This window comes from Mus caroli, chromosome 14 (genome assembly GCF_900094665.2).
Source record: "Mus caroli chromosome 14, CAROLI_EIJ_v1.1, whole genome shotgun sequence".
Taxonomy (NCBI): Eukaryota; Metazoa; Chordata; class Mammalia; order Rodentia; family Muridae; genus Mus; species Mus caroli.
Window position 1 is genome coordinate 93,474,838 of NC_034583.1, and position 25,049 is coordinate 93,499,886.

A 25,049-nucleotide genomic window follows, 5' to 3' on the forward strand; every position below is an offset into this window, starting at 1 on the left:
CCTGATTGTAGGGCAAGCCACTTTACTAACTGCCGTCTCCCTAGCACCCTGATTATTTTTTAAGTTATGAATCTTTTCTGTGATTTTTACATGCTAATTCTAAAGCTCTCGCAGGACTACAAATAAAAAGGCAAGAAGAAGATCAAATCTAGAAAAAGCATTGTCTACTTTTCAGCTTTTGTTGTTGTATAACTAGTGTTCATTTGTTGCTTTGCTCGTTGGTTTCTGACAATTAAAACATGGCTACTGACTTGACACAATTTAACCCAAGGAATTTTAATGCTAGAGTCCCCTAATAGGGAACAAAAGACTTGTAAATAATGTATCTACTTCCTTGTGTGTAGGTGAGATTTAAATTGACACAAATCTTGATGGAAATGCTCCAAGCACGTGTCAACTAGATCAGCCTGCACTTCCCACTGATATTCTCATGGTGGTCTCTACTGCTTAGAGTCTGTCCTAATTAAGGAGATGGAAGGTTCACAAATATTTTTGTTGGAATCACACTCAGATACTGGGATCTCCTGCCTAATAACTTCTACATTCTTTGGGAACAGAAATAGTCCTCAAATGGATAAAGTACCATTTCACAATAACAATAAGAACAGATGAATATAGGTCATGTCTTCTGAGAACCTTTCAGCATGGGACATCGCTGTTAGATCGCAGAGCAGAAAATGGCAGTGCTGCTGGTAGCTCCTAAGATGATGATCTGCTCAACCCAGAACAGATTCTTAGGTTCGAGTTAATCCCATAAGTAGTCAAGTTGACAACAAAGAACAGGCATCACAATAGGTTTCTGTTTTTTCAGGAAAGCCATCGCGTCCCTTGGGCAAAGGGCATCTAGTTCCCAATTAACCAAAACAGCTTGCATCAGCTCAGAAACTCTGACCCTATCACATAAAATCCTCTTGCTCTCTCCCAATGAGAGACAGCCCTGCAATGTGTCGCCCCAACAGAGCATGCTCTACCCAGGAAGCAGTCAAGGTCAGTGGTTTCACTGTGCCGTGTTTATAACTACTCACCTCTCTAGCAGCTAACATTTCTTGAAAGTGGGTTTATTTTTGTTCCACAATCTAATTATTTCATGCTTAAGCTTTTGAATTGTACGTTAACCTGATTTTCACTGTTAAAAAAAGAAAAATATCTGTCTTCCATTTCTTTATATACGTACATATATATGTACACATATACACATATATACATATACACACACACATATATATGTACATATATGTGTCACACATGTGTATGCATGGATATGAAGGTACCTACAGAGGCCAGGAGAGGGTATCTGATTTTCTGGACTTGCCAGCTACTGGACTTAGGTTCTGGGAACCTGGCTCTGGCCCTCTGGAAGAGCAGCATTAAGACCACTGAGCTGTCTCTCAAGCCCACATCTTCTCTTTTTATGTTATTTGTTTTATCTCCTCTGTCTCAGTTCTCCTTTTGGCGATGACTGTTAACCACACCATAGAAAAGCGATAGAAGCGATCCAAAGGGCATTGAGGTCATTTAAATTTCTGGCAGATAGAAAAAGATCTAGGAATATACTAATGCTTTAGCAACTATTAAATGTTGTTAAAGACTAATAATGTTACTTAAATTTTGGGAAAATCGCCACGCTGAAAGTAAAACTTAAAAAATTAATACCTTTTCCTTTATTATTGTAAATTATACCGAAAGTTTAGGCATTTGCTTGTGTGTTTGTTTGTCTGCTTGTTTTTCTAGAAAAACAATAACCAAGAATTGTGATACCATCAGAGAAAGGCTTAGTAAGTAAAAGTGCAAATAAAAGGCCTCGAGATTATACTAAAGTTTTAGATTTTTTGTTTGTTTTCAGAAAACAAGATTATCAAGAATTGATATGGGGTCAGGGAATGGCTATAGAGGTAAAAATTCTTGTTGTGTAACCCTGGGAGACTGAGTTCAGTCCCTGGAACTCACATAGAACAGCAGGCACTGTGGCATCCACCTGTAATCCCAAGATTCCTAGGGAGTGATAAGAGATGGTGACAGGAGAATCACTTAGAAGCGCAAGGCCTAAGGAGCCGTGGACTGCAGAAACTGCTTCAGCAAGGTGGACAGTGAGAACAGAAACCTGCATGCTGTCCTCTGGCTTAGACACACACACCAGACACAGTGTGCCAACACGCATGCGCGCGCACACACACACACACATACACACACACACACACACACGCACGCACACACCAAAATTACTTATAATACTAAAAAAAAAAGCATCATAAAGAATCTTAGGTTTATCCACTTACAGTCTGGTCAGAGCCAGCTTTGGTACTCACTGCCATTGCTCTCCCCTGCCCAAATATCGATTGCATTTCTTAAAGCAAGTCCCTTCTGTAGCAGGCTTCTTATGTCCTACTAACTCATTGTAAAACCTCTTTATTTTATTTAAGGATAACACAAGTCATTTATTTCTTAATGCCATCTGTTTCACCCAAATAAATCTGATCCACTTTGTCCAAATTTAGATTCTTAGAAGTAAGACAAATAGAACACTTCGAGGGTCCACTTTCTATCTCGTGGTGTCAGCACTGTGTGGCTGTGAACAAGCAGCTCGTCCAACTTTATTTCTTCTCTTTCCCCATATGAGAATTTGCTGTCTCTCCCCATAGTTTTTGAGGCTTTTACATTTTACAAATAAGACTATTCCTGTAAAATCTGTACTCTCTCTCTCCATATTGAGAATTTGCTATCTCTCCATATTTTTTTTGAAGATTTTACAAATAGATCTATTTTTGTAAAATCTGTCACAAATTCTTGGAAGATTATTTTAGACTTCAATCTGGTATATATGCTATACTAAATTCCCTACCGGTGGCCAATTCATACTCAAACATAATAAATACGTATCAAACTTTTGTGATATGTTATATACTGGGCTAACTAAATGACTTCATGTATGTACCTCATTCAATTTTTTAAATCACTGAAATAGATGTGAACGAGTTCCATTTTCAGATGCAGGAGTTCAGCCTTAGGATTTTTATATTGAAAGAGAATGTAGTTGTTATGTGGTCCTTCTTCTCCATAATAACTAGGCATTGTTTAACATTTCCATAGCATTTTTTAAAGGAGTGTATTAACATAGGAAACGAGATTGCCCTACAGCCTTGAAGACATGTTTGCTTTATAGGTAAGTTGATTATTTAGTCTGTAAGAACAGTGCTGAACCAGATTGTAGGCCATACATTAACAATGTTATTCATGAATATTTTTGGTGAAAACAATCAAGGGGTTTTACATAGAGACCGTAAGCCAATTTTAAGAAATGCTCCTATGGTCTTATCGTTAAAAATCCAGGAGAGATGGCTCAGCAGTTAAGAACACTGACTACTCTTCCAGAGGTCCTGAGTTCAATTCCCAGCAACTACACATGGTGGCTCACAACCATCTGTAATGGGATCTAATCCACTCTTCTGGTGTGTCTGAAGACAGCTACTCACAAACATTAGATAGATAGATAGATAGATAGATAGATAGATAGATAGATAGATAGATAGATAGATAGATAGATAGATAGATCTTTAAAAAAAATCCAGTGTATGGAGCTGGAGAGGTGGATCAGTGGTAAGAACATTTGCTGCTCTTGGAAATGCAATAAAGAATTCAAGACACAAATGAAAACAAAACAGTTTTTAATGCACAGTTCATACCAGCATAGAAAATAATAGCCAACATACAATGTTTTTAAAACTGTCCAAACCTGAGAAATTCCTGTCCTCTGTCTCCTGTAGGCTGAGACTTGCAACTGCCAAACACCCCCTTGCTTTGGCTTAGGACACAAAGTTTCATCCAGTGAACAATTTGGGGTTTAAGACAATTTGATCCTAGGATCAGTGACACAACAAACTACCTATATAGCTGTCAAAATCCTGACTCAAGCAGGTTCCAGCAGCTAGCTGGGAGAGGGAGTGGCCCAGTGCCCCTGCTTGCCTGTAACGCCAGCAAATCCTAAGATCATCTGTACTGAAAATGGACCATAACAGTCTGTTTCTTACACTGCTGTGACAGTGGGTTTCCAGCACCTACATGAAAGCTTACAACTACCCTTAAACTCCAGTCCAGGGTATCTGATAGCATCTTCTGGTCTTCATAGTCACCAGACATACATGTGGTACACACACATACATGTAGGTGAGACACTCATGCACATAAAAATGACTAAGTCATTTTTAGTACATAGTGTATTCAGTACATAGTGCATTGATAAAAATTTAATTATTTTCAGTTCAGAATATATAAAACATAGTAAGTTTGCACAGTGATTTTTCTCTTGGTAAATCCCTTGTTTCTCAAGGAAAGATAAACTGGCCTCAATCAAATCAGTAAAGATTAAGTTAGGTATAACTTTATTGAGTTGCTCAAGAGAAAATAATACAATGATGAATTTCCCAATCAGAGGTATTCACACCATTTGACTATCACTGACCTTATCAGCCAGAAAAATAATCTGTTTTTATAGAAGTAAAAAAAAAAAATCTGCATTTGTGCAAGTGAGAGGCCATCATTTCAGTGGGTATACTTTTTTGTAGTTGTTGTCGTCGTTGTTTTATTTTTTTCAAGACAGGGTTTCTCTGTGTAGCCCTGGCTGTCCTGGAACTCACTCTGTAGACCAGGCTGGCCTCAAACTCAGAAATCCGCCTGCCTCTGCCTCCCAGGTGCTGGGATTAAAGGCGTGTGCCACCACCGCCCAGCTCCAGTGGGTATACTTTATAGCAATGGCAATAAAATATGGTGCATGCAATTATTGTTATCTGTTTATTTCAAATTTCATGTGTTAGATATAATGGATGCTTACAACAAAACTGATGGACTTAAATAAGAAAAGATGCAGATATATACATGACCACAAAAGTTTGCATATAAATTGAGGGGATCTGTAGGTCTTAGAACCCCACTTCAAGCATCTGTCCTGAATAACCTAGGTTGTGCTTATCGCACACAATTGCAATAAATTTTCGCTTCCAGACTCTAGCTTGCTGATTTTTAATCAATACTTTTGAGCATAAAACGTAAAAGATAGAATTTCAGTGACCTCATGAAGTCAATTGTATTACAAGAGGGTATCCTTATCCTGAAGAAATAGATGGAAAAGCTGATATTAAGTAGCAACTAAGGAATAATTTATATTAGGATAGAACTAGACATAACTATATATTCAGCAGTGGAATATATGATATATTAAATAGATTTGATAAGATATTACAAATTCATTTTCATGACAAAAGCACGTTAATCACTAACATCATATTATGGCATACAGATGTCAAGGAAGCAAGATTCTGAATGACATAAGTCTTTTGAAATGTGTATATTACATGAAAAGTGCCTACAAAGATATCATTGATGGACTGATGGATTCCAGAAGAAAACATAAAGATGGGGAATCTCTTGGGAACCCCAGTATTGGATGCCATTATGTGGTTATACAAAATGTAGCTTGCTTATCAATGACATAATAGCTAAAATCTCCATACAAGCAAACGCAGTCTCAAGGCTTCCATCCTCTGTCCAAATCTTGTCAACTTCTTTTTTTCTAGAACTCTTTCTAGAGCCCTGTACAAACCAGGCGAGAGTTTGGTACAGTTAGTCTGATGTGGCTTAGTCTAAGGAGTAAGTGATAACCAGAGTAGCTCGTTGGAGTAATCTGAGCCACGCATAACCAGATGAACCGATCTGGAGCTTGCCCCTCCCCCACCTTCTGGGGTGTTTCATATGTTATTCCTGCTTATATCTGAAGGGCACATTAAAAACATATATAAAGGCACATATAGTTTAGTAACTTCTTATTGATATTTTTTTACTTAGTCTTTCAAACATAGGCTTCATCTATAACTGTATAATTACCTATGCAAATAAATACATCACATTTTATGCAAGTTTTGATATTCTGTGTATATTATTCTACCCCTTCCCCTTTTTCTTGACGATTATTTTGTATGTAACATAAGAAGTATAATTATTCAAAGGAATGTGAGAAGACCAATTGTCAGCTAATACAAACTTCTCAAGCTGTTTTTTTCCTGTGCAGCAGTTTTAAAATTTCTAATAACCATGACTTACTTGTACTTTACAATAGAATACTATCTTCTAGTGAGTATGAAATATTTATAAGAATATTTTCTCCTAATTTCCTACATTATATTATTCTAGATAGCATTTGATGCTTAATATAATTTTCCTATTATGACTACTGAATATCTACTGTTTATATTATGTGTACTGTATATATAGTATGCGGTACCATGCTACATACTGTAGGAGATGCAAACATGAGCATGAGTTATCTAAGACAATGAGTAAAGCATGATTCTGTGGAGAGAGCATGATATTGTACATAGATGTTCACACACAACAAAGGAACTTGTACAATCCTTAAAGGGCAAGAAGGTAGTGTTAGTAGCAATGGCATCATCTTAGCTCTTGGCTAAGACAAAGAATAATTGTATACTCAGGGAACAAATTATGTCTGGCTTAATTGCCTTTGTCAGTTTGAAGGAGCAGACACTGCAGTGTCTGGGCAGATGCTGGGACTCCTCTGGGAATGCTGATCTGTGTGTGTCTACTTATGGGGGTAGGGATGCCCACTAACTCCAGCTGATGCGAGCTTCATTATGAACTGAGCATGGCAGACCCTCTCATGCTCTACTCAGTTATGTATGATCTCGGCTGGAAAGAACTTCAGCAGCTACTGTGACATCCTAGTGGATGGCAAAAATCCACATCTTCATGTCAAGCTAATTTGGGAAACATTACATCATTTAGTTTCCCAGTGTGAAGGGCATTAATAATTCAGTGATTCATGAACATCTCCATTTGTTTCTCTCACAACGTTGTTTTGCACTGCATACAGAAGGTGCAGGGAGGAGGACTCAGAAGGCCCGAGGTTTAGATTAGGCTTATAGTCTTCAGGTATGTCTTTCATACTCATTCTGTACATTCTTTTCCTAGAACCTCCGTGGCTTCAGCAGTAGAGAACACTGGGTGAAAGAATTGTTATTAGCAACTATGAGTCTCAGTGTTACACGCTATGCTCACTCTGTCTGGGTTGTTGAATATTCTTTATTTTTTAAAGCTTTGTTTCTACTCTTTTGTGTTAGAGTGTAACTTAATATACATTTTTTTTCTGGGTTGCAACATTTTTTTAATGCAAATTCTCCAAAAGAAGATTGAAGAGATTAAGCCTCTTGGGAGTTACCCATCTGTGAAAAAATATTTCCATTGGATTAGATCTCTGACAGTTGCAAAATGACTTTCACTGCCAGCCATTTACTTTGTCCCTTTGGACAAAATAAATTGTTTCCTAATTGGAGTTACATCATGGCATGTTCTGAAAAATATGGTACCCATAGTTTCCTCTTGGCTTAAAGATACGGCGAGGCAGTTGATTGCTTTTACAGAGAGCATTCTCTATCAATCATACTTTGAGACAATCTTTTAAAAGGAATACTTTCCTACTGTTTTTGCAATTAATGTGTACTATATAATTTTATTTATTTATTTATTTACATCCCAAATTCTGTCCCTACTCCTGGTCCTCCCTCCTAGAGTTCCTCCCCCACCCGCACTTCCCTTAGCCTTTGAGACGTAGTCCCCCACCCTGGGGCATCAGGTCTCTTAAACAATTAGATGAATCCTCTCTCACTGAGGCAGACATGGCAGCTTTCTGCTACATCTGTGCTGGTGGGCCTCAGACCAGCCTGGAAAAGAACTAACCAAATATTATATGTTCCTTTGAGTTGCATCATTGTAAAGTAATTAAATCAGAATGTCTTTAACATGATCTCCTTTATCATGGTGTGTCCTTGTTACAGAGACACAGGGTCTGTGGGATAGGAAAAATGATAGTGACCTCTCAATAGGAAAATAGTAGAGTTGGTTACAGAGTATTCACTCAAAGTATTTCCTGGAGCAGATAAGAAGCAGGTTCAAGATCCACTATGTTCATAGCAGCCTTATTTATAATAGCCAGAAGCTGGAAAGAACCCAGATGTCCCTCAACAGAGGAATGGGTACAGAAAATGTGGTACATTTACACAATGGAGTACTACTCAGCTATTCAAAACAATGAATTTGCTCTTACCCTCTTGGTTCTCTGGACTCTTTCTTGCCTCTTGCCCCTTGCTCCCCGTCTCTCTCCATGTGGTCATGGCCAGCTTCTATGTCTCTACTCTCTCCTTCTCTCTGCCTTTCTCTGCCTCTGCTACCCTCTTAACTTCCCTCTTCATGCCCTAAATAAACTCTATTCTATACTAAAAAAAAAAAAAAAAGAATTCATTAAATTCTTAGACAAATGGATGGATCTAGAGGATATCATCCTGAGAGAGGTAACCCAATCACAAAAGAACATACATGATATGCACTCACTGATAAGTGGATATTACCCCAGAAACTTAGAATACCCAAGATACACTTCACAAATCACATGAAGCTCAAGAAGAAGGAAGATCAAAGTGTAGATACTTCAGTCCTTCTTTGAAGGGAAAACAAAACACCCATGGAAGGAGTTACAGAGACAAAGTGTGGAGCAGAGAGAGGGTATGACCATCCAGAGACTGTCCCACCTGGGGATCCATCCCATATACAGTCACCAAACCCAGACACTGTTGTGGATGCCAACAAGTACTTGCTGACAGAAGCCTGTTATAGCTGTCTCCTGAGAGACTCTTCCAGTGCCTGACAAATACAGAGGTGGATGCTTGCAGCCAAACCATTGGACTGAGCACAGGGTCCCCAATGGAGGAGCTAGAGAAAGGACCCAAGGAGCTGAAGGGGTTTGCAGTCCCATAAGAGGAACAACAATATGAACTAACCAGTATTCCCAGAGCTCTGAGGGACTAAACCACCAACCAAAGAGTGCACATGGTGGGACTCATGGCTCCAGCCGCATATGTAGCAGAGGATGGCCTAGTTGACCATCAATGGGAGGAGAGGCCCTTGGTCCTGTGAAGGTTTTATGCCCCAGTGTAGGGGAATGCCTGGGCCAGGAAGTGGGAGTGGGTGGGTTGGGGAGCAGGGGGAGTGGGGAGGTGATAGGGGGGTTTTGGAGGGGAAACCAGGAAAGGGGATAACATTTGAAATGTAGCATATATATATATATATATATATATATATATATATATTCAGGTTCATATGCAGCCATTTAGAAAACCACTCGTTGCAAAGGAAACAAAAAACACTTTGTAAAACCGTATTCATAGCCTGATTGTATGTTCATATGTTACTGTAAGCACAGAATGAAAAGACTATGACAGCTACATCTGGAGCTGCCCTCAGGAGAGGTGGGAATCCTATTTTTTTAATTGGTTATTTCATTTATTTGCATTTCAAATGTTAACCACTTTCCTGGTTTCCCCTCTGGAAACCCCCTATCCCATTCCCCCTTTCCCTGCTTCTATGAGGGTGCTCCCTTGCCCAACCACTCACTCACTCCTGCCTCCCCCTCCTCCCTCCAGAATTCCCCTACACTGGGGCATCAACCCTTCATGCTGGTGCCAGATTAGGCCATCTTCTGCTACATATGCAGTTGGAGCCCTGGGTCCCTCCAAGTGTATTCTTTGGTTGGTGGTTTAGTCCCTGGGAGGGAGGGGGAGAGAGGGGGTGTCTTGTTGGTTGATATTGTTGTTCTTCCTATGGAGTTGCAAACCCCATTCAGCTCCTTCAGTCCTTTCTTTAACTTCTCCATTGGGGTACCCCCCCCCCAAGCTGATGGTTGGCTGCGAGCATCCACATCTGTATTTGTGAGGCTCTGGTAGAGCCTCTCAGGAGACATCTATATCGGGCTCCAGTCAGTAAGCAGTTCTTGGCATCAGCAATAGTCTCCTTTTGATGACTGTATATGGGATGGACCCCCAGGGGGTGCAGTCTCTGGATGGCCTTTCAGGAGGGGGATTCTTAAGGCAATCGACACTCAAAATGGTGGGAGAATGTAGTTTGGACTGTTTTGCCTTTTTCACATTTCTCTGCTAGACATGCATACTTTCATATTTGAAAAACAAATTGTGACCTTGAAAAGAATATTTGTGAGGGCTGGGCTGAAAGCATGGAGGGAGACAGTTTAGGAGACTTTAAGTGTTTGAGAAAGACCTTGACAGACAAACCCACCTCGGAGATGGAGGAATGGAAGAGATGGATGGGAGACTGGGAGCAGAACGGAGAAAGAGGCTAGCTCTGTCACACAGCTGTTGACCGGTCTGAGCTTGGAGCCTGGGATTCTAGTCCGGCACTCTTCTGAAGGTTGGTCCCGAGAGGCAAGAGAGAGATCATTATCCCGTAGGGGCTCCACACTGAAACTCTCCTGGGATAGCGTTCACGTGTGAGCACTTAGAGCATCTCTGCCCAAGCTGAGGTCTGAATCTGTTCAGGTAGCAGTTTCTGTTCTGGTTCCCTACTTAATGTGTTCCCACATGAGATCTGGCAAAAGCAATGTCATGTCTGCTAACAGCCCCTTGGGCTTTTCTCTGTAGCTTAGTGGCCTAAGGGTGATGGCTCCATTACATCAGCCTCTTCCGCAGGGACTGGCAAGCAGCTCTCTGGCTCATTCCACATAAGCCAGAACGCCTTCCTTCACTTTGCTTGAAGCGTAACCGTTGCCTGCAGTCTGCAAAGGCCCTTCTGAAAAATCTTTGGTTTCTGTTTTCACTAAGACTTAATATAAACTTGAGTCTGAACACACACGGAGTCGGCTCTAAACCCAATGTCGTCATTGCCCAAAAACAGCCACCGGGAACGTCATTGCCGCATCTTTGGACTTCTTCCAAGCCCCTGGCTTTACCCTCTAATTTGTATAACCAACTGCTCAACACAGGATAAGCAATGTCACCCAGTAGACAGTCATCTCATGAGGGACCGCTAGTTTTATTTGTTTACTAAGAAACAGATGTTTAAACATCTGCTTAAGTACTGTGATTTTCCCCCCAGTAGATTGAACCCTTCCTTCCAGCAATATAACCAGCAAAACCAATATTTACCAAAGTATAATCAAATTGTATTTGGAAAAGAGGAATTCTGTAAAATACCTTTTTATAATGTCTCCAAGACAGAAAATAAAATGTCAACAAAGGCTTGCACATATTTATTAGGAAATAGCTTTGGCTATTTGAATTTTTAGAGCTCACTAGCATACTGTGACCTTGAATCCTTTTTCATTGTGTGGATCTGAGATATAAAAAGCTAAAAATAAAGGGTTTTTTTGTGAAAATAAACTGAAAAAGTATAAATATTCTTGAGAGCTGAACTGGTGTGGCAGAGAAGACACAATCAAAATTTACCCCCTCCCTTTTCTTATCCAGTTAAAAAACAGACAACGTCCCTGCATGGCACATCAACACATCCGAGGAGCAGCCTATGGCTGAATGTGTGCACAAAGGCTGAAGTTCTGCTGCTTGCTTCTATAATACAATATAAAAGCAAATTGGCTTATACAATTAAGTTAATCTGATTACACCCCGAGCTGTCTTATTTTGGGTTTGAGTGATTTCTGTCTAGTGTCACTTGGAAGAAAATATAATTCTGTCTTTTAGCAGAAAATAATTGGTAAATTCTGTGGCCAAATAGCTTCTCCGGGGAAGGAATTGCAACTCGAGACTTGTGTCATTTGGTACATAATTGAAATGGCAGTTTTGTTTTGTTTTTTAAAGCAGGAATTGGTGGAAATTTAGTTAGTTGTTTCTCTTCTGATCTGAATAACCAGTTTTAATTAAACTGTTTAGTTGCTTATGCATCTTGTAGAGCAATTTAGAAATGAAGAAACTACACCGAGTTCAGTCTGTTACCTTTTCTGGTCCTGGTTTGTTTAAGTTACTTCATCACATGCATCATCAAGTATACACACAGACACAAGACCAGAATAGAATGACAGAGACATTTAAATCAATTCTAAAGAAAAGCTACCATGCACATTTTGTTGCTTAACTGGTTATTTGAGGGGTGATGTCCATATGTCTTTAATGCTTCTTTTGTGCCGATATCCAGTGACCATGTCTCTTAGTGTTCTAGAATGATCAGCATCACTTCCAGTGGATTTCAATCTTACAGATCTGAGATTAGATAGATGAACAGTCTAGACAGACTGTTCCTACCCTGAAGCTTAAGCTTGAAGCTCTTTTCAGAAACCATACACAGAAGGATGGACCATCTAGAGACTGCCATACCCAGGGATCCATCCCATAATCAGCCTCCAAACGCTGACACCATTGCATACACTAACAAGATTTTGCTGAAAGGACCCTGATATAGCTGTATCTTGTGAGGCTATTCTTGGGCCTAGCAAACACAGAAGTGAAGGCTCACAGTCAGCTATTAGATGGAACACAGGGCCCTCAACCGAGGAGCTAGAGAAAGTACCCAAGGAGCTAAAGGGATCTGCAACCCTATAGTTGGAACAACAATATCAAATGACCAGTACCCCCAGAGCTTGTGACTCTAGCTGCATATGTATCAGAAGATGACCTAGTTGGCCATCATTGGAAAGATGGTCTTGCAAACTTTATATGCCTAAGTACAGGGGAACGCCAGGGCCAAGAAGTGGGAATATGGGGGGGAGGATTGGGGGGAGGGTATGGGGGACTTTTGGTATAGCATTGGAAATGTAAATGAAGAAAATACCTAATTTTTAAAAAGGGAAAAAATAAAAATAAATAAATAAACTTTAAAAAGTGGGCAAAGCTCACATGATGGTTAAAAAAAAAAGAAACTACACATAGAAGAATAAATTCAATCAACATGAATATTTAGTACTCCCAAGGGAAGCCTAGAAGAGTAACAGTTATACATGTGTGAATGTTTGACATGTGTAGATTTGCATACGACAGCCTTGCCCTGGGGAGAATCAACAGTGTAGAGAGCTTCATCCTTAACTCCATGTATGCACTCTTTGTCTTCACTCTTAGGTTTTGCAAAGTCACCCTCACCCCTGAATCTAATGAGTTATGATACTGCAAAGCCTGAAATGTTCAGGCAATGTGGATGCCTGCCTGTCTGTCTGCCTCTTAAGTAGATTCTGTGGACCAGAACCCAGGATTGATTTTTCTGATTTTTGATTTTACCTTCTTTAGACTCTCTTGTAACAGGTACACCAGGTCCAAAGGACAGCTGTCCATTAGTAAGTGGAAATACGCCAAGCTTTTCTTCATCATTTAGTGATGAGATGAGGAATAGCAAGCTACAGAAGGGAAGGAAGCATTTTCTTACTTAAATTTCACTGGAGAATATGGTTTTCCCTGAAACACCACATACTTCCTACCACGCTCCAGGAAAATTCCTGAGATCCTTTACTGTATATTTGATTTGGATGGAGGAAAAAAAAACATCTTATTGGTGGTCTAAGCCGTTCAGATCACATCTATGATAAAAAATAATTAGTGAATCTTTTAAACATTGTTTTGTCTCTAAAACCACTGTCTGCCTCAGTCAAGCTTCGAGCACTTAGATGATATCTTGGTTTTAAAAGACTTTGAGTTGGACCCCTGAGCAAATTTGGTTGATCTAGATAATTTTTTTTTCTTTTTAGAAAAACAAGATGTCTCCTTTTGCTTCAGTCCCCATTAACCATTTATGAAATCTAAAGGAATTTATTTTCAGCTTGTCCAAGACACCTGTAGACATTTTTTCCCGACTGTTTGTAACCAGCAGCACAGCTTCTGGCTTTCCATGTAGTTTCCACTTTACATGAAGAAGGAGAAATGATGAGGTTTTGATCTGTCTGGACAGAGTTGTTCTTTCACTCCATTTCCTAAACCCTTCTGCTAGAGCAAGCTGGTAATTCTGGGAAGATGGCCTACAGACATACCCACCCATTTGTGCTTCAAACACAAGTCTTGTTTTTCTTCATGTGCAGCTGGTAGGGGTTGGGGTAATCACCGAAAGTGCGCATGCCAGGTAGGTCTCGAATCCAGTAATAAGGGAGAGTCAAGATTCAACCCATATCGGCAGGGACACCCACAGAGAGGGACTTGCTGCAACAGTTGCTTCCTGCTTCCTGTGGTCCCAAATTCCTCTGCTTGATCTATATTCTGAAGGCTTTTAAAAACACTCTTTGTTTGCCTTTGGTAGACATTGCTTGTATGTTCTTTGCTCATGCGGGTCTAAGATTGCACATGTACATAGTTCTTGAATGTTTCCGAGAAGGGGGTCAGGCAGCTGCTATTCATCTCGTTTTGCTAGGTCTTCACAGCCTCTGGAAAATGTAACCAACATTGATGAGACGCTCCCACAGAAGCACTGCTGAGGCAGCATCCAGGAGTGGGTCGGAAGAGAGACTGTGGTAAGAGTGAGGTGTTTGCTTCTCTTTCCTTGCTGCTTCCTTTCTCCCTCTGGCTGTTCTGGCTTTAGGCTTAGTGGGGACACTGTGAATATTGACAGTGACTTCTTACTAACATTTTGTTTTTTGAATAGAATTATAGCTTTGTGTCTAATTTCTCATAGTAGGGGTTTACCATGTCAATATTCAGACTATCAATTTAAACAGATATTGACTGAGTGGAAGGCATTTATGTAATATCTCTCTCTTTTTCTTTTATTGGATATTTTCTTTATTTACATTTCAATTGTTTTTCCCTTTTCAGGTCTCCCCTTCAGAAACCCCCTGTCCCCTCCCCCTCCCCCTGACTTTATGAGGGCACTCCCCCACCAACCTACCCACTCACCCACTCCAATCTTCCTACTATGGCATTCCCCTACACTGGGGCGTCAAATACCCTCAGGCCCAAGGACCACTCCTCCTACTGATGTCCAACAAGGCCATCCTCTGCCACAGGTGCAGTCAGAGCCATGGGTCCCTCCATATGTACTCTTTGGTTGGTAGTCCAATCCCCAGGAAATCTGTGGGGCAGTGGGTATGGCTGGTTGACACTGCTGCTCCCCCCATGGGGCTAGAAACCCCCTCAGTTCCTTCAGTCTGTTCTCCAACTCCTCCATTGGGGATCCCTTGCTCAGTCCAGTGACTGGCTTTGAGCATCTGCCTCAGTATTTGTCAGGCTCTGGCAGAGCCTCTAGAAGACAGCTATATCAGGCTCCTGTCAGGAAGCACTTCCTGGCATCCACAATAGAGTCCGGACTTGGGAACTGTATATTTAATGGCTAATATCCACTTATCAGTGAGTACATACCGTGTGTGTTCTTTTGTGACTGAGTTACCTCACTCAGGATGATATTTTTTAGTTCCTTCCATTTGTCTATGAATTTCATGAAGTCATCTTTTTAATAGCTGAGTAGTACTCCATTGTGTAAATGTACCACATTTTCTGTATCCATTTCTCTGTTAAGGGACATCTGGGTTCTTTCCAGCTTCTGGCTATTATAAATAAGGCTGCTATGAACATAGTAGAGCATGTGTCCTTATTACATGTTGGAGCATATTCTGGGTATATGCCCAGGAGTGGAATAGCTGGGTCCTCAGGTAGTACTATGTCTAAATTCTGAGGAACTGCCAGACTGATTTCCAGAGTGGTTGTACCAGTTTACAATCCCACCAGCAATGGAAGAGTGTTCCTCTTTCTCCACATCCTTGCCAGCATCTGCTGTTGCCTGAGTTTTTGATCTTAGCCATTCTGACTGGTATGAGGTAGAATCTCAGGGTTGTTTTGATTTCATCATTTCCCTGATGACTAAGAAGGTTGAACTTTTCTTCAGGTGCTTCTCAGCCAACCGGTATTCTGGTGGGAATACCAAGAGGTTGAGAATTCTTTGTTTAGCTCTGTACCCTATTTTTTGATAGGGTTATTTGGTTCTATGGAGTCTAACTTCTTGAGTTCTTTGTCTATATTGGATATCAGCCCTCTATGAGATGTAGGGTTGGTAAAGCTCTTCTCTCAACCTGTTGGTTGCCATTTTGTCCTATTGACAGTGTCTTTTGCCTTACAGAAGGTTTGCAATTTTATGAGGTCCCATTTGCCGATTCTTGATCTTAGAGCATAAGCCATTGGTGTTCTGTTCAGGAACTTTTCCCCTGTGGCCATGTATTCGAGGTTTCCCCCCCCCCCACTTTCTCTATTAGGTTCAGTGTATCTGGCTTTACATGAAGGTCCTTGATCCACTTGGACATGAGCTTTGTACAGGGAGATAAGAATGGATCTATTTGCATTCTTCTATATCTTGACCAGCAGTTGAACCAGCACCATTAGTTGAAAACATTGTCTTTTTTTCCCATTGGTTTAGTTCCTTTGTCAAAAGTCAAGTGACCATAGGTGTGTGGGTTCATTTCTGGGTCTTTAATTCTATCCCATTCATCTACCTGCCTGTCACTGTACCAATAGCATGCAATTTTTATCACTATTGCTCTGTAGTACAGCTTGAGGTAAGAGATGGTGATTCCCCCAGATGTTATTTTATTGTTGAGAATAGTTTTCACTATCCTGGGTTTTTGTTATTCCAAATGAATTTGAGAATTTCTCTGTCTAAGTCTATGAAGAATTGAGTTGAAATTTTGATGGGGATTGCATTGAATTTGTAGATTGCTTTTGGCAAGATGGCCATTTTTACTACATTAATCCTGCCAATCTATGAACATGTGAGAGCATTCCATCTTCTGAGATCTTCAATTTCTTTCTTCAGAGTCTTAAGTTCTTGTTGTATAGATCTTTCACTTCTTTGTTTAGAGTCACACCAAGATATTTTATATTGTTTGTGACTATTGTGAAGGGTGTCGTTTCCCTAATTTCTTTCTCAACCTGTTTATCCTTTGAGTATAGGAAGGCTACTGATTTGTTTGAGTTATCTTTATATCTGGCCACTTTGCTGAAGTTGTTCATCAGCTGTAGGAGTTCTCGGGTGGATTATGTAATTTCTTAGTTTAATTATTATTTTTTCTCTCCTCCTGGGGAGGAACCCCAAGTTCTGGGAAGTTAGGTGCTTCCCGGTGGTTGCACAACATGTAAAGGAAGAAACCGAGAGAATAAGTTTCCTTCTTCCCTGTGATGCAGGGTAGTGAATGTGCCTCTTTACTCCAATATACAGACCATGGTGGCTGTTTAAAAGCAGTTCTGGAGACATTTAGTATACATAGCATGTTTTAAGGGCCTCAAATTCATTCAGATGCCTTCATATGTTTTGAATGTTTCTTATGTCATGACAAAAGAGTATGTGAGTGAGTGTGTGGGTGTGTGAAGATTTCCATATTTTTCTGCCATCTTAGCATTCCCTGAGTCATAAGAATATGGCTTAGCTTTACACTTAAGACTTTTAAAGCTCTGTAAGTAGACATCCATAGAAGACTCAAGGGGTTCACATAACACATTGATTTCATGTGGGCTATAAGGCTAGATATAACTAGGAAAAATTCACAACAGGAATTGTAAACTCCTAACAAGAACTCTAACAAAAACCAAACCAAACCAAATGTATTCAGTCTTGAAACTAAAATTTCTTTAGTTTTTACTTATTTGTGTTCACTTTAAACTTGTATAAAATTCCCACTTGGAGTGCCTAATTAATCACAATCTCTGAATAAATTATTATGCTTTATACACTACCCCTCCTGAAGAGATTCACTCATTATGCACAACTTTCTGCATCTCTGCTAGGTGATGAAGATACATTGAATGTATCTCAAATACTGTGGTGACTCTGGGAGGCTTAAGTGCTGTTTAGGGCATGGGCCTAGAAGGGCTAACAGAAACCATGGTCTCAATGGAATGAATACTTCTCCACCTGCCCATCCTCCTGCATGTTACAAGTCTATTTGTTGTCTTATAAACTGGCTGCTCAGATGCCTGTACTATCATGGGCTAGCAGCAGGATCCTTCTCCACTTCCTTCTCTGCATGGCGCCCCCAGCCTCCTTGGTCTTGTCACATACCTCCATCTCAACATGATGAGCCCACAGCCTACCTAGGATTTTGTGAGGTCGGCTGATGGACAGGTCTTTCAAAGATATTATGGTCCCAATATAGATGTATGAATACATTATCTTGCTTAGTGAAAAAGACTTTGCAGATGTGATTCAGATAATGAATTGGGGCCCAATGGTATCACGAGGATCTTTGTAAGAGGCAGGCATGAGGAACAGTCAGAAAAAGATTGGTGACAATACCAATGGAGTTCAAATAGAGGGTCCCGGAAAATGGAGAGAAACTAAGAGTGGTAGTTTGAATGGGAATGACCTCCGTAGGCTTAGATATTTGAATGCTTACACTCCAGTAAGTGGAACTGTTTGGGAAGGATTAGGAGGTGTGGCTTTGTTGGGAGAGTATGTCACTGGGGGTGGGCTCTGAGGGTTCAAACGTCCATACCATTCCTAGTCTCTTGTTCTCTACCCCATTCTTGTGGATCAGATGTGAGCTCTCATGCCTTAGTGACCCACTACAGGCATGGCTGCTGCCATGCTTCCCACCATGGTGGGAATCTAACCCTCAACAATTGTAAGCAAGCCCCAAATTAAATGCTTTCTTTTACAAGCTGCCTTTATGTGGTGTCTCTTCACAGCAATAGAAGAATGACTAAGGCACTGAGGAAGGTGGGAAGCTTCAACAATCTAAAACAGGGAAGAAGACATTCTTCTCTGAACCCTCCAGGACAAAGGAGAGCTATAGGCACACTGGTTTGCTTATTTCTAACTACCTGAACTGTAAAGTAACAGTAGCTATATATTTATCTCCATCTCCATCTCTATCTCTCTATAGTCACATCTACATCTCTCTCCCTCTATATATCTATATTACCTAGAACATAGACTTTGAATCCAAGGTCATAGACTTTGAATCCAAGGTCATAGACTTTGAATCATAGGTCAGCCCTAGACATTAAGTCACTGTATAAATAACTACTGTCTAAGTACTACACTCTATTATAGTCATACAACTTTATTGTCTCACAGATCTGATGGCTAGCACTTGAGATTCAGATGTCCCTAGATTTATTTTCTTTTGAGGCTTCCTTCCTTTGCTTGGAGATGGCATTTTTCCCTTGAGTGGTTTTGTGGTCTTCAGTTTGTGCCTTCATTCTAGTCTTGTCTTACTAGAATACTAGTCGTAATGGATCAGAGGCCATTCTATTGAACTTTAAGCCAGCTGACTCTCTAAAGACTTTTAGTAAGACACATTTTGAGACCCGTAGAGTTAAGATTTCAGTATGTGAATCTCTACTGGGGGGATGTTCAGCCTACAACACAAACCAAGCTTCTGTGTTAAGAAAATTCAAAGAGTAAGATATCCCAGATAATTGTTAGTAACAGAATTTACTTAAAAATTAAGCGGTCAGGTGTTGGTGATATGCCTGATTGGGTAAGAACCCTTGCCACCAAATTCTATGATCTGGGTTTAATCCTTTGGACCCCACTTGGTAAAGGAGAGAACCAACTTCTGCTAGTTGTTTTCTGAGCCCCATGTATATGCACACACACACACACACACACACACACACACACACACATACACACACACACACACACACAAATAAAACTTGTTTTAAAAAAAGCAAGTGATAACCAAAAAGGTTCATAGGTTCCTCACATCAGATTGCTAACTTGAGAGAAGCATTATGGTTTAAAGGACATGAAATGGTAAATACAACAAAAGTTCCATTTCTTTCCCCTCATGAGCTGGGTGAAGAGATCCTTTGGTGGGATTTCACCATGCTATTCCCAGGCCCCATGAAGCCAGCAGCTAAGGACTGAGCCATCTGATGAATCTGACCATTAGGAGTAACCAAATGATTGCAGTGAATTTCAGTGTGCTTTCAGGAGCTGTCTCATCCAGGTTTATAGATGTGTCTTAGCCAAAACAAACAAACAAACAAACAAACAAACAAAATGTTTATTGCTCCCTAAGAGAATGTATTCCAATAGAAAGAACATGATATATGTTTAACATGTTAGGTAAGCAAAATAAGCTAAATTCCTCAGGGTCTTAATTATTCCAAAGCAATGGTGTAATCAATGGCAATGAGCTCTGATCCAGTTAGAGAAACAGATAATATTCACACAAACCTTTCATTTCCCTACCAATGATAATAAAAATGCTCAATGTGCTGGGAACTTATAAGAGCTAGTAATTTTATCAACTTAATTTGACACATCATTGTTAGAGTACTATAGATGCAGATGTAGTCAAGAGGTTGGGAGTCACAATCTGGGAAGATAACATACATGTCAGATGAAGCATCCATGATGCTTTGTGAGATACTGTGTAAGAAACCTGATAATGGACTTGAGCTCCTTTAAAATTTTAGACACAGAAAAAAATAATAAAGAGATTCTAACTTTAGGTTAGTCCTTTGTGTAATTGCCAACCATATGACTTACACATTTTTGGCTACCCTTTATCCTATCAGACAAATTGTGCTACTGTAGAATTGTGAACACAATTTAGGTCTCAAGTCCAAAAGAACACTGCTAGACGCTAGACGTAGAAAATGAATGTTTTCCTATGAAGAAATAAAATGGGAGATTGGGGGGATGCCCAGTACCGACAGTTGAAACGCTGCCTTTTCTAACTTAGTATTGTTTCATTGTAGGGTAATTGAGCTCAATTGTCTGAAGAGTATGTATTTGCCAGCAACATGAGAGTTTATTTAATGATAGTGCACAGTTTTTTAGCAGGAATTATTGAATTTTTCTTACACTGTTGGTTCACTTCAAACCACAGTTTTCCAGATTGGTGCTGATGGGTTTTTAACAAAGGCCTCTAGCCAATCACAAACAGGAACCAATTATACCATACAACTGCGTGTATTGATGATGCTGGCTGTTATTATACAGCAACGTGCTTCTTAGCAACACCCTTTCTGTCGTCAAGGAGATGTTGTCCCACGTATTGAGAAGAGATGGAGAGATTTCGAGGGTGCAGAGAAGATGCTTCAGAGAGCTAACTGACAACCCTTTTAATTAAACCTACAGCAATTTTAGTCACAAACTAAAAGACTGAAGTGGAAACGGACAGTAAAGATGCCCAAAAGTGGACAGAGGACATGTTACAGACACAGGATGGGTCATTCAGAGTCACAAGGCACAAATATGTAGATTTTAGATGTAGAGAGACAATTCAAGGATTTTACAACAGAGGGATTTCCAAGAGAGATCTTTTGTTTGTTTGTTTTTTGTTGTTTTGTTTGTTTGTTTGTTTTTGCTTTTTGTTTTTTGAGACAGGGCTTCTCTGTGTAGCCCTAGCTGTCCTGGAACTCACTCTGTAGACCAGGCTGGCCTCAAATTCAGAAATCTGCCTGCCTCTGCCTCTGGAGTGCTGGGATTAAAGGTGTGCACCACCACGTCCAGCTCCAAGAGAGAGATCTTAAGGGAAGTCCGAAGAAAAGAGGAACCTGAAGGACAAATTATCTTCTTTTCTTAGCCATATATGCTTTTAGGTAAAGCAAGGCAGTGGGGTCGATAGCAACCCAAGACAGAGAAAGTTTGCCTTGGGCCTTTTTAAATCACTATGGTTTTATAATTATATGTCTCGTTTGCCTCCTCTGAGCGCCTGCTATTTGTTTCTCTGGACTCCCTTCCAGTGTTCTGGACTTTATTCCTTTAGGAACTGCAGCATTTTTTCCTTTCGTTGTCCCCTGATGATCTCTTCCTCTTGGCTGTGCTTCCTGGACAGCACACAGTCCCTCTTTAGATCACCATCCTCCCAGCGCCCTCCTCTTCAGAGTCTGTAAGTAGATGCTCTGCTCCCAGCTTCCAGTTTCTGGTTTCCAGCTTCCAGCTTCCAGTGGAGAAGCTCATACTCCAGTTTAAGCTTTTCTCAGTGCTAGTGAAAACAATGTCTTTATTTCTCAATTAATCGATATACTCAGATTGTCGTTATTTTTGGAAGAGTGAGACAATGCAGTCTCATTGCATTCTGAGATCCCTATGCTATAAAAGGCCTTTATAGATAGATAGTTTTAGTATTTGATAGCTGCTATTACATATTTTTAAAATGATCTTTTTCTCTCAAATATGAATTTTTCAGATATTTTTCTTAATTATCGATCTGGATGCATTGTCATATCACAGGAGACATACAGATATAACAAGCTACTGTAAGAATAGAGTAAGGTTCAAAATTTAAAGCATTTCTATGCTTCTTCAAGTCATCTTAGTAATAGTTTATAAATTGCTTATAACATTGTAAGCTTTAGCTAAAGAGTAGCTAAGCGATTCTAAACCAATTTATAAACTGTCACATTAAATTCTATATAATTTGTATATTACGTATTCATTGTCTGTGTATAGATAACCATGTTTATCTGAAAATTGGGACCAATTCTAGCTACCAATCAATAAAATGTGGGGGAGCAAATATCCTTGTTGGCATTTTTAAGTGAAATTCAATGTTATAGCAACAGATTGCTGGCATAGATGGAGTGCATGCTGTGCCCACATTGCTTTCAGCCTCTCACTGCTGAGCTGAAGCCAGGTTGCTACCTAGCATCCTCTCTGCTGCTGCTTTTCTGATGCAGGTGCTGGCTGAAGGAAATCCAGTCAAGCTTCAGAGGACCGAACCTGAAATATGTCTTTGATTTCATGACCCAAAGACTAAAATCTTGAAGAATATAGATTGTAAAGTTTGGCTGTTTATTAGAAAACACATAGGTCTTTGTACCTATGCTGCAAAAGAGGTAAATAAGATATAATCTATGTAAAATTCAGACAATTGGAGATTAATTTCACTTTTGTCTCTAAATGATGCATACATATCTCAAAGCTTCTAAAATTTATGTCAGAAAAATCTTGTAAATATTCTCCAGCTCTCCTGTGAGTAATTGGAATGAGATTTTACTGGGATGAGAGGCACACATTCAATTATAAAATTACTTGCTTCCTGGCCTTGCAAACTTGGCTAAATGTAATTTGGTTTTGGTTAGCCTAACTTATAGGGAAAAGTACTATCATGCTTGTACTTGGCATGGTCAATTTGGATATTATCTGGCATTCAGTCACATGTTCTTCTGAAATCTCTGAAGTCTCGCTCTTTGTTTTTCCTGATTTCCCTAAAACAAGAAAAATGCATGTTGCCTAATTTCAACCAGATTTCATTTTTTGTACATAATGTATGATTCAGGCTTCAGCATTTCCTATTTTTCTAGATCATGCTTGCTTGATGACATTTTCTTCCTTTTATTTGTTTCTTCTGTGAAGAACAATTTCAGCTTGTTTTCCCAGAAAGGGAGCTGAGGAGACCAGTAGAGAAAGCCTGGGTAGGAAAGATCTAACTACTTAAGAAAAGGAGACTTAGAAAACTAAAGCCCTGTGCATCTCCATAAACTTTAAAAGCTAAAATCTGTATATAAAACTTGTCACAATTCTGAACCAAATTTGTGATCCACAGAAAATGAACATTAAAATATTCAGCTAATTCTGCCTTCCACTGAAAGTAAATTCTGTCGACCATTTTTCTCATTAAAACGTTTTTAGAGCTAGACCAACAACAAAATTTCATCTCCAGCGATGTGATTAGTTTCCTAAAAGCACATCTATCTATTTAGAGACAGACTTGGCATTTCTAAGCATGTGTCTGCACCAGTGGCCCCCCACTGTGGGCAGAATGATGTAGTGAAAAGAATATGAGCCTCTGGAATTAGAGGAACTGGGCATGACTCCCAGACAGCCCTAGCAGCTATGTGACCTTGGGTAGGTCATTTAATCTGTCCAAAGCCTTTTTTTTTTCTTACCTGTCAAATAAAACATAAGTGATAAAAAAAAAATAGAAAAGAAAAACCTTTCTGGTTTGATGTATGAGTCACATGAATAATTTGTGTGACCTTGCTTTGTTGATTGAGAAGCATTATACAAAATATAGTTAGTTTATTCCAGATGAATTTGAACTAGACTCGACTTAACAAAACGTAGGACTGTTCACACCCACAGTAATCCTGGTTTTCTTTAATTAACATGTTGTCGATGTGTCTTCATATTTTTTTTTGAAAAATGGAAATATGTTTTAAATTATTCAATCTAGAAAAAAGAAGTCTCTTTAAAAGGCCCTCCCCTGCTTGGAGCATACGACTTTGTCCTCAAATCTTACCATATTTTAGGACCACACTGCTCTCTTTCAGAGAAGCACCTTTACCCTTGATTTCTGTAAGAGATGACATTGGAAGTCCCCATGAATAGGAACCACTCACCTATGGGAGACAGTGAACCCAGCGCCAGGGTTCTGCTCTGCTTGGAGGTGTCTACAGAAATGCCTTACTGTCTTTAGAATGAACGTTTAGGTCCAAGTAGCACTTTAATATATGCTATTAATGTTTGTGCTAATGTTATCAACCTTTGTGCTAATGTTATAAACTCCAACCTTTAATATTTATCATAACCCTGAATAACCCACGGTGAATTATTCAAGGAACCCAGGTACCTGCAACTCAAGGCACATCAAGGCCCTCCTCCAACAAGAGTGGCACTGCCAGGAATCACAGATGTGAATGATCACTTCTGTCTGGGAAACAGGGACGGCTTCACAGAGCTGATGTTTAAATCACTTCTTTAGACAAAGCCTTCTAGAGTAGAAGACTGATGTTTATGAAGGGCTTTTCTGAAAGAAAAGCTATGGAGCTGTGGAGGAAACGGTGTTATAACTTACCATTGCTATAATCCACAATGGTTTCTTTCTTGTATATATGTAGATGAGGTGGGGCGTAGGGAATCATGGATAGAAGTAAATTATATTTACATACAATAAATATATATTATATATAATAAATTATATAGTAAAATCTTGCATTGAAATATTTTAAAGCTACATAGAAATACTTAATGAGTGAGCGATAGATTCTTTATAGGCTAATGAGATTAGGCAAAGTTAGTTGGGATATTGTGTTCTGGTCAGAACAAGGCAGATCTCAGTTCTTTTCTGACCGAAGCAGAGACTGTCTCTAGATACCTCAGTCAATCAAGATAGAGAAAGGACAAAGGGGACTAGAAGCTGTTCTCAGTAACACGTTGCTATTCGTTTTAAGGTCAGCTAAACTAGGCAATCCCATCCAATCTGCAGACTCAGTTTTACCTGAAAAGCCATTGAGCCAATCCATCATTCGTGGTGAATATTCAGATGATCCAACTCCAAATCTGTGCGCTGAACCCTGTTCGGTATAAAACTGATACAGAGTTTG

At 39.7% G+C, this 25,049-nt stretch overlaps 1 long non-coding RNA gene across 1 annotated transcript in view; it reads left to right on the forward strand.

Moving 5' to 3' along the window:
- The first annotated feature begins 937 nt into the window (after positions 1 to 937).
- LOC115029255 overlaps positions 938 to 25,049 on the forward strand; it is a 29,266-nt gene continuing 5,154 nt past the window's right edge. Inside the window, exons 1-2 of the long non-coding RNA XR_003834835.1 lie at positions 938 to 987; positions 14,191 to 14,290. This is a non-coding gene — a long non-coding RNA (uncharacterized LOC115029255). The remainder of the gene's footprint in view (positions 988 to 14,190; positions 14,291 to 25,049) is intronic.